This window comes from Cydia strobilella, chromosome 12 (assembly GCF_947568885.1).
Source record: "Cydia strobilella chromosome 12, ilCydStro3.1, whole genome shotgun sequence".
NCBI lineage: Eukaryota > Metazoa > Arthropoda > Insecta > Lepidoptera > Tortricidae > Cydia > Cydia strobilella.
The window spans coordinates 7662564-7674535 of record NC_086052.1 but is presented as its reverse complement, the minus strand read 5'-3'; positions in this window follow the sequence as shown (position 1 = coordinate 7674535).

Here is an 11972-nt window from a genome sequence, read left to right as displayed (position 1 = left end):
TCACGACTGAAGACTCGTACGAAGGTATCTCAAGTCACTATCACGGAGATAATGTACGCGGATGACCTGTGCTTTGTGGCGGATTCCCCGGATAGTCTACAAACGCTTATGACGAATCTCAACGAGTCCTGTCAGCGCTTTGGCCTAAAAATTAGTGTCAAGAAAACTGAAATAATGGGGCTGGAGACACTAATGCCCGTTGACATCGGACTCGGCGATGACCCTTTGAAGCAAGTAGTTAGATTCAGATATCTGGGGAGCACAATAACGTCCAAGTGTCACCTTGACGATGAAATTAACATCAGAATCGAAGCGGCTGCTGCTGCCTTCTGCAAGCTACGCGTCAAGGTGTTCCGTTCACACGACATTAAGCTTCAAACCAAGGTCTCCGTGTACATGGCAATAGTCCTGCCTAATCTCCTGTATGCCTCTGAAACTTGGTGCCTCTACCGAACGCACATTCGCACATTGGACAGGTTTCACCTGAAATGCCTGCGTGACATAATGAACATCTCAGGTCGGATCGTGTCAGAAACACGTAAATTCTACGCCGTGCTAATGTTAGCGGCATTGAAGCCTATCTAATGCGGCGACAGCTCCGATGGTGTGGTCATGTCTCCCGTATGTCTAATGACAGAGTGGCTAAGCGCGTCTTTTTCTTAGAGCTGCAAAATGGCAAGCGCGGTTTGCGCTATAAAGATGAGCTGATTTAAAGCGCCATATGCGGAGATGTGACATAGAACTATCGCACTGGGAGACTTCGGCACAAGATCGGCCGAAGTGGAGGTATACAGTGAGTACAAAAGTGCAAGGCTTCGAAGAGCAGAGGCGAGTAGATCTCGATGCGAAGCATGACGAGGTTTGCCATTGTGTCGGATCCGAACTCTTACACTGTCAAGCTTGATCTTCGGCCTCGCACTAAGGTCAAAACGTGTCGCCCAAGGGCCCAAGTACAAACATCAATGTCATTATTTATTTACACGCTTTGTAACACTGAAATGAAGGTTTTTAGAGCCCCGGAGGTGAATAACGGCCTGAATATACTTGAGTCAGGGCATCAGTGACTGCCCAGATCAGTGCATACGCTTGTAGTTTTATTATAACTTACTTAGTAGTCTACACGAAGAGGGAAATCTAATGCCCTTTTGCGAAACGCTTACAAAATGATTTTCCATTATCTTCAAATAGTGCTACTTAATAAGAATACCTAATATGTATGTGAGAAATGTACTCTATTAATTTAATTTAATCTAAATAATTCCTTTAAAGCTAACGCCTATGTACGAGTTGGTAACTAAGCTAAACAAAAAGTGTAGTCAGTTTTCTTACCCTATAACTTCTTTATTGCGTCTTACCTATTAAACTTGGCGAAAACCCTTAAAGCATACAGATTAAGTAGACCAAAGTAGACGAAGTATATTTATATTATATCTGACATTTTTGTTTTTATTTCCTTGAATTATTCAAAATAAGCTCGTAATTGTTCAAATCGAAAGCAATTAAAGAAAAAACTGAAGTTTTAACTTTAATAAGATTTGACGTAAGGTGTGCGCAAAATTAGAAAAAATAATGGTTACAAGTTTGGCAAGTAAACAATGAAATACTCCTAATAAAACGAGTTAATTACAGTATAAAACCGACCAATGGCGTGTCGGATCATGCATGCACAATGAAGTGCCATAGGTACTTTTATTTATAAGAAAAAAGACAAAAAGTGTATAACTGTAAAAAGTATTTACAAAAAAAAACTATCCGTATTTTTTTACTTGAGCAGCGGCGTTCCCCCTGCTCCCCACTGGCGACGCCCGCCCTTGCCTATGACACATTGACAAACGGAAATAATGAAGTATATAACTAGAGCGGTACTGTCATAGTAAATTTTGTAACCCCAGTAAATTCACTGCCATCTGTCGACACACTTTAAAACTAAAAATGAAGATTTATAAAAATACGATAAAATGTATTTAAATATAGATAAATGTTTTTTTTTATTTGCATTAATTATGTTTATGATTTTGACCCATGTTCTTTCACTGATATGCGTTAAAATTGTTAAATAACAAACGAAACCGTCAACGCCATCTATACGACAGTAAGCCAAAGCTAGTAGCGCCCTCTGAACGAGAATCAAATTTTCTTGATTTTCGAGGCACGTTTTTTCCTTAGACTGTATCCATCTATTACGGAGTTATATATATCTTTGGTAACAGTAATAAAGTAAACAGGAACAAAGGACATAAAGAACTTCATTTAATGTGTGTACGAGTATGACATACGGTCATAATATAGGTATTTACCTACTGCAACAATGTAACAAAAATTAATGCCCAGCTGCAACCATTCAAAAGGTCTGATGCACGTTTCTGGTAGAAATCTAGAATCATCTGCAATAAAATTATTGTACACTAGCTGCTGCCCGCGACTTCCTTCGTACGCGTGGATTTGTATGTTGATGGTTATATGTATATTCCACATGAGCATATAACATTAGCGTCTTTTGCCGCTTATGTTATATGCGCATATAGCAGTAGGGACGGTTTTATTTATACACAGACCGTGTAATTATACAAAGCATGAGATTTGTCTGTCACACAACTTACGAAATTTGAAGCCCCTAACTGAAAAAAAAAACCGGCCAAGTGCGAGTCGGACTCGCGCACCGAGGGTTCCGTACATTACATAATTTTAACAATGTATTTTTTATGTGAAACGTGATTGAAAGGTAAATTGCGGTTTACGATTTATGACGTATTAAAAAAAAACTACTTACTAGATCTCGTTCAAACCAATTTTCGGTGGAAGTTTGCATAGGTAGTAATCTGGGCATTATTTGCATCATATATTTTTTTCAGTTTTATCATTCTCTTATTTTAGAAGTTACAGGGGGGGACACACATTTTACCACTTTGGAAGTGGCTCTGGCGTAAACTATTCAGTTTAGAAAAAAAATGATATTAGAAACCTCAATATCATTTTTGAAGACCTATCCATAGATACCCCACACTTATATAGTTTTTTTTTCTATTTTTGTGTGAAAATCTTAATGCGGTTCACAGAATACATCTACTTACCAAGTTTCAACAGTATAGTTATTATAGTTTCAGAGAAAAGTGGCTGTGACATACAGACGGACAGACAGACAGACAGACATGACGAATCTATAAGGGTTCCGTTTTTTGCCATTTGGCTACGGAACCCTGAAAATGTGCTCGATTATCCCTCTTAACCCTCTTAGAAGATTTTTCAAGTCCACTATTTAAAAAAAATGTTCGCTCTCGATGCAAACTTTCAACCCATTTTAACTCCCTTAGGGAACAAATGTCTAAAAACGCTAAAATCGACATTTCAAGTTTTGCTATTTATAAAAAAATCATTCCCGATGCATATTTTCAACCCATCTTTCACCAACTTATGGAATGAATTTTCAAAAACAGTGATATCGGTTGTTTTCGTCTATTTTAATATTTAATGCCCGTTTCAATTTCTAATCCCCTTTTTAACCCCCTTTAGGGCTTAAATTATCAAGAACGTTGAAATAACTTTTTTTTGTAATCTTATATTATGCCTTTCTAAGAAGTTTTAAAGCATTTGTAATGGATTCAAACATTCAACCCCTTTTTAACCCCTTTAGGGGATGAATTTTCAAAAACGTTGGAATTGCTTTGCTTTTATTCTAATAATATGCCTTTATACAAAGATTCAAGTCCAGTACCTCACAAAATATTTGATCTTCATACAAACTTTCAACCCCTTTTTCAACAATTTGGGGGATGAATTTTCAAAAACCCTGAAATTAGTTTTCTTCTTTTCATAACATACCTTTCTACGAAGTTTCAATTTCAAAGCTAATAAAATTTTAACCCATACAAACTTTCATCCCCTTTTAACCCCCTTAGGGGTGGAATTTCTCAAAATCGATTCTTATCTCTTGTACACATTATAAATGTAACTACAACAACAAACCGTGTACAAATTGCAACTTTCTAGCTTTTGTAGTTTCGACTCTGCGTTGAGTCAGTCAGGACACACGCATTTATATAAATACAGTGGCCAAATAATATGAGCATTCTCGTTGCGTGGGAGATTTTGGGATTATACTGACAACTTTGCAACTTTTACTATGGGACCAACCCCGAAATAGCGAAAATAAAATTTGGTTGTTTCATACATTTTTTGGCTGGTCCATTTTCTATGGGAGGGTGAATTTTTTTTTCGATTTCGTGGTTGGTCCCATAGTCAAAGTTGCTCAGTATAATTCCAAAACCTCCCTGGCAACGGGAATGCACATATTTTTAGGCCAGCCTGTATAGAAAATGAAAATGAAAAATATTTTATTTCGTAACTTATATGTAAACTTTTCTCATCTGTGCCGATGCCTCTTTTTAAGAAGATCTTTTTTTTCTTTTTTTGAAGATATACAGATATGTAACTTATTATGATTCAGTCATTTTGTTTTGTTTAATCCATTCAGCGCTGAACACGACAGCATTTGGCAGCTCTTTATAATCGTTTGTCCTTATCCGTCATTTTGACATTCGTGTTTGTTAGAAAGGGACAGAATTAAACAAAGGTTTGCTAAGTTTTATGAATACGGGGCATTGTTTATTTGTCTCTACACATCTATGAAGCATTTTCGCTACATACTGGGAAAACACATGCTACGTAGAGCTACGAAATTTGGAATGAGAAATAGTGCTCCTCCAATCAACTAATTTATAAATCAAGGCTGTTTAATCCAAATGGCGTAGTGAACGATATCAGAAATATTTGTTCTTAGGTACAACGCGGCCTATTATACAGGACGTAAAAAAAATGGTTGGAATCCGTTTAAGGGTATATTCGGTATCGTGTTCTGATTAGGAAAAAGCAGAAGAAAAAAATTTTAAACGCGAAATTTTTTTTTTCTGTGGGGCATCCACCCTCCATAAAAGAACAAAAACGTCAAAAAAATTTTTCTTCTACTTTTTTTTCCTAATCAAAACACGATACTGAATATGCCCTTAAACGGATCCCCACTATTTTTAGGGTTCGGTGACCAAAGGGTAAAAACGGGACCCTATTACTAAGTCTCCACTGTCCGTCCGTCTGTCTGTTCGTCTGTCTGTCCGTCTGTCTGTTACCAGGTTGTATCTCATGAACTGATAGCTAGACAGTTAAAATTTTCACAGATGATGTATTTCTGTTGCCGCTATAACAATAAATACTAAAAAGTACGGAACCCTCGGTGGGCGAGTCCGACTCGCACTTGTCCGGCATCCTGTGGACTCTGTAGAGATCTGGAGGACTGTACTCAATGATTTTCAAAACCCTTCATATCCAGACGGAAACCGAATTCGGTAAAATTTGTAAAAATGTCATTTAATTGCTGAAATATTTTTTTCACCTCAGCAGCTCGAACAAGCCTACTTTCGTCACTCCCTGGAGTGAGGAAAGTGCGACTTTCCTCACTCCAGGGAGTGAAACAAAGTAGCTTTTTAATTTAGTAAAGGCCATGAACTGCCACTTCATACTTTTATTACATTTTTTTTATGGTATGGTATGGTATGGTATGGTACATATTATATTACTTTTTTCTGTTTATTCTGTGTAATTCGAAATACATTTTAACCTTTAATATGTTCTCACTACTGAGGTGAAAAATTATGTATGCAATACATTATTTTACATCTCGTGTTTTTGAGTCCCTCGCTACGCTCAAGATTCTACCTTAGAATCACTCGCTTCGCTCGTGATTCAATTACAGTATCTTTCCCTTTCTCGGGCCTCAAAATAAACACTCGCAAGAAAAACCAACTTTCCTCACTTTTTGCACAAATAACTATTGTTTATTTATTAAGAAACAAGAAACAAACGGTCATTTACAAAGTGCTTGATAATTACGTATTGCATTTCAAAGTTAGACCTACAGTTTCCTTAATTAAATATAAAGGTCCTAAATTTTATAGACTATGTTTTTCTTATTTGTTTTTCTACAGAACACGAGTTCAGTATTTTTATAATTATTAAACTACTAGCTGTTGCCCGCGACTTCGTACGCGTGGATTTGTATGTTGGTGGTTATATATTCTACATGAGCATAATGTAGAACATTATGCAGCAAAAGATATTAGTAGGGACGGTTAATCATTTGTTAATAATTATACAACACATGAAATTTGTCTTTCACAAACTACGGAGTTTCAAGACCCTAACTGAAAAAAATTGTTCCCGATATAATTCCTCTCGACCCTCTTAGAAGATTTAGTCCACTATTTAAAAAAATATTCGCTCCCGAAACTATTGATACAAACTTTTCAAAAACGGTGTAAGTAATTAGTTTTCGTCTATTTTAATATAATGCCCCTTTTACCAAGTTTCAAGTTCCTAGGTTAAAAGAAAATTTGTACCACATATAAACTTACATCCCCTTTTTAACCCTTTTAGGGGTTGAATTTTTAAGAACGTTGAAATAACTTTTTTGGAATCTTATACAATCCCTTTCTAAGAAGTTTCAAAGCATTTGTAATAGATTCACTTTCAACCTCTTTTTAACCCTTTTAGGGGATGAATATTTAAAAACGCTGAAATTACTTTTCTTGTATTCTAATAATATGCCTTTATACAAAGATTCAAGTCCCACACTCGCAAAAATATTTGATCTCCATACAAACTTTCAACCCCTTTTTCACCACCTTGGGGGATGAATTTTTAAAAACGCTGAAATGAGTTTTCTTGTTTTTTTATTATATTTAAAAAACATTTATATTATAAACTTTGAACCCCAAGACAAACTTTCATCCCCTTTTTAACCCCCTTAGGGGTTGAATTTGCAAAAACGTCAATATTACTTACTTTTTTTTTGTAATCGGCTATTATGCCTTTCTAGGAAGTTTCAAAGTATTTGTAATGGATTCAAACTTTCAACCCTTTTTTAACCCATTTAGGGGATGAATTTTTAAAAACGCTGAAATCATTTTTCTTGTATTTTAATAATATGCCTTTATACGAAGTTTCAAGTCCCGCACTCAAAAAAAATTATAATCTCCATACAAACTTTCAACCCCTTTTTCACTACCTTAGGGGATAAATTTTGTAAAACCCCTTCTTAGTGGATACTAACGTCATAAAAAGATATCAACAAATTCTTTACAACAAACTTATTTAGCTGCAAAGTTAAGTACCTACTACACTTATATACGCAATACACAATATATATCTAGGTGTATATTTTATACCTATATTATATATAAAATATATATCCCTATTTTTTTCACAATCAAATGCTTTCTTTAAGGAGACTATATCACAATGAAAAACATCAATATTAGAAAGATTTAACTCACGACGACTCTCGTTAGACCGGGCCGTGACCGGGCCGGAGCTTCCGGCGCTTAATTTTCTATGACATGACAGGTGATCACGTGATGCTTTCCATAGAAAACGAAGCGCCGGAAGCTCCGGCCCGGTCACGGCCCGGTCTAACGTGAGTCATCCTTTACACATTCATTATAAAGTACAGGCACGCCTTATAACCGTATTTCGTACATAATAAGCTCTGCTAAACGGGACAACAAATAATTCCATTTTACTTAGTGAGATACTGTACCTAAGAGGATATAACCAAACGGAGTAGCAAACGTCTTTAACAATTTTTAAAATGTTAGCGTCATCAGCGTAAAGTAAAACTTTAGAGTACTTAATGTAGTCGGTTATATCATTAATATATAACACAAAAAGAAGAGGCCCCAAGTGAAATCCCTGTGGGCCCCAAGTGAAATACAGATGTTTTTACGATTAAAGAAAGTACGTATAATAATACTATTACTTATTCTGTGACTACGTTGCTTTGTTTACCAAAATCACACAGGCCTCATCAGAATCGGAATACTTTCAAAAATACCTCTTTCTGAACCTACCTAAAGTATTTTATTATCTCCGAAATCGCGTTCGTAGCTTTTAAGGATTTAAGTATTTCTTACACTGTCTTTTGTCCTTACTGCCCCACTATAGCATTATCGGGGAACGCACTTATAATGATTAAGTATATACTTACTCCTAGACAATGTCGAGGCCTAGCTAGAGTAGCTAGATTTCTTAGACAACCCTTTCACATCTCATCTTTGATGGGCGTATTGTGTGTTCCTATTGTACATATTATACGCAGTCCTATCTCATGTTACGCCAATTAGTACCTAGTATCTAACTAAAATAGTACAATAGCGTGACAATAGCCCTATATTACTAGGCTAGGTAATCTGTTACAAAGCAGTGAGAAAACGTAGGTGTTTGATGCAGTGTGCACACGGCAACAGTGTGGTATCAATTGCTAGCAGCGCACTAGTGAATATAGAGATTACTCAAAGTTAATACGTAGGTAGTATTTTTCAAGTACCTATGGCAAACGTGCTCGGGGTGGGGCACGTATGACATAGTCGAACATTGTGAAGAAGTCGGCTGGCGGCAGTCAGCACCGTGCAGTCCACATGGCTTATGAGTCTTATGCTGACAGTTATGACAGCACAAAATGGGGACAAATCAGATTTGGTCGAGATCCTCAGCAACAAGGTAACGAGAACTATTTTCAAAGACGCAAAGTCCTCATGTTTGGGATCTAACTCAGCAGGATTTTAGATTTTAGTCATTCAATTCAATTCAATTATTTATTTCAAATCATATCAAATCATATATAATGTCAAAACTAGAGTTAATTTAAACGTTTAGGTATTGGAAAGTTTTCTCCAGAAACTAGAGTATTTTCTAGAGATGTCTCAAAGACGTATTAGCGACGTTTTGGCCCGCGGAAAAGAAGCAGAAGAGCGTAATTAAAGTCATCCGCATCCTATTCGCCAGTCAACCGGCTGGCGGAAAGGATACAGCTAGGAGAGCCAAACGCCTGGCCGCGGCCTCAGGTCAAAAAGTTTGGAAACGCGCGACATAACCAAAGTGTTGCAATAATATCAATTTTTCATGACTAACTCTTAGAGCCTTCATAATTCTTCTGGGCTAGGCTTCGAAAAACTCTAACTCACGATTCAGATGAAGCCTTTTGACCGCTCGAAAAACTTAGTTGATTTTCTAATTTAAACTCGAGTTCTGGTTACACTAGTCAAATATTATTCTCAGGTGACCCGCGCTCGCGCATTCAAAGTGAACACAGGGCTGGGCTATGTTTACTTACAGTTACAGCCATATATTGCTGAGTACATTGTAGCGAGTGCACTACAGGAATATGTGCTCCAATGATGCAAGCTCCGGTTTTATCTTGCCAGTTTATAGTTCAAAGTACAGATACCTACCCAATAAAACGGTATATTAGAACGCATGTGTGCTTGGGCATTTAATTTTATTTATTTCACCTCTGGGTGCGTAGTCATAACGAAATGCAGCTGTCACTGTCGCACTAATAATTCGAATATCGTGTATTTTTTACACAGATACACTAAAAAAACCGCGGCCAAGAGCATGTCGGGCCATGCTCAGGGGTTCCGTAGTTCCAACGTCCGTCAAAATAGACTTTTTGCAAAAACTTAAAACGGCCAAACCTACTATAGTTCACTATAGTTTTCCTTAAAAGTATTTGTGCCATTTTCAACCAAAAGGGTACTTATTGTCGCTTGTCAGTAAGGCGCTATTTTCATATAGCTTCAATTAGAAATCAACCTTATCGACAAGCGAGAATGTGGTACCTTTTGGTTGAAAACGTCACATTTACTAAGTCTTCACGATATTTTTTTGGACCCAAGTTCACAAGTTAGAGGGGGCGCACACATTTTTTCTTCTTTGAGAGCGATTATTTCCGAAACTAAAGACTACTCATTTTGAAAGACCTATCCAACAACACACAATACATAGGGCTGAAGACAAAAAAAATTAGCCCCTCTGTTCGTGTAGGGGAGCTATTTTTATATGTCCATGTTAAATTTGAGCTTTCTAGCTCTAACCATCACGGAGCAAAGCCGCGGAAGGACAGACAGAAACAGCATAGACGTACATGGCAAAACTATAAGGGTTTCTAGTTGACTACGGAACCCTAAAAAGATCTTCGAGGTTAGCGACGGCCCCTGGTCTTTTCTGGGAATAATACAAATGTCACGCTACCCAATCAATATCGTTACCTTTGTCAAACAATTTTAGGTCTAATGGCTAAAGTTCCCTTAAAGAAGAGACACATAGATGACCTTATTTATCTCTTAAAGGGATAAATAAGGTCATCTATGTTCTATGGAATCAAACTTCAATTACTCTTGATGAACTTAATGTATATCCATAAGTAGAGTCTGTGCGGAAAGAGAACAGTCGTGGAATGTATGGGGCCCGGGGCCCAATATTTCACGACGGATTTTTATAACGCTCCATATCTACAATATAATACAATACAATACAAATACTCTTTATTGACAGCAACATAAGTAGCGGTAAACAACAGGCGGTCTTATCACTAAAAAGCTATCTCTTCCAGACAACCTTTAGGTAGCGGAAATCGATGAATTTACACAATGTTATCACTAAATAAATACACACAAAACAAACAATCTATCATGCAAATTAAAATCATATTTAAATATGTCCAAGTAGCGAGGTACCGTCTCCGCGCCTCACCGGGCGAAGCTCAAAAATGTCCTTGATGAAATCAATATCGTCACTAACTGTAATAAAATTCTTGTTAAGCATTATTTTTCTATTAAGTAAATGAATTTATAATCTCAGTTCGAGATTCTAACAAGGTCAAAAGTATCCTGGCAACGCCAACCCGTGCCAGCAGGCAGTTATAGAAAGACAGTCCCTGTAGCTCTACCGCCTACGCCTGGCCGTGCCATTTTCAACTTTATCGCAATGGAAACACGGTATATTTTTATGGCTTTTGAGCTCTGTTCCCGGGAAAATTAGTTTCAGTGGTGCCTCAAAGGCTTTGTGTATTACACGAGGGGATCATAGTTACATCCTGCATAAAGCGCTTAGAGAGTGGAGATGCATTTGCCGTGCGTTGTAAAGTTCAAGGTTTTTCAGCCGATCAATACATTACAGATCCGGGCTCCACACGGGAAATTATTAATGATAAATAAGGTTGGATGGTTTTGTTACTTACGTGTTTACAAATTCTGACACCACTAAAACAAAAAATCCTGTTAGAATAAATAAGAGCCTATTATTTATTTCTGTACCGATATAAATATTTCTTGGAGCAATATTTGTGGACAATTCTTTTTTTCCCGATATAAATGGCGATACCTACGTATGTGATTTTTATTTTGTTTTTAAGTTTGATAGCGTAGATATTTAGGAAGGGTTATTTATACTTACGTGCAGGGGCGTAGCTAGAGGATATGGCGCCCGGGGCAGTCACCAAATTTGCGCCCCCTGACGACTGACAAAAGTTTCCCTGCTGCTGCCTTTTGCCCATTTTGGCGCCCCCCCTTGGATGGCGCCCGGGGCACTTGCCCCAGTTAGTTACGCCACTGCTTACGTGTGTATGTTTTTTGTTGATATTATGTATATTTAAAAAAAGATATGGCATACTCGACGTCGCTGTTTTTGTACTTCCCCTCAGTAGTTTTATATGTAGAACAGATGATACTGTTATGACGAACATTTCTTAATAATTCTATATGTATTTAAGTACATGGAACAAATAGAAATAGCTCATAGTAATTGGTTAGTATGTGTTCCACTTACGTGGTATATGTATAATTATATTTTTATTCATTTTTAGTTTTAATTCTGTTTCGAAAGATTGGCAATAAATTTACTGTGACTACAAAATTTACTATGTCAATTACACTCTGTTCTCTCTGGTACTACCTACTCCTATCGAGTCTTTGATATTTTCACGCAAGAAAGATCAGAAATCAGAATTCCTATTTTATTTATGAAACAGCTGTCAGTTTAATGTTGATTTTTTCGCAAACCGTAAGTATTTTTTGATGCAAAATGCTCGCTTGGCGTTGTCAATAACAGTCCGCCAACGATGAATCTGAAACCATATTATGGAAATT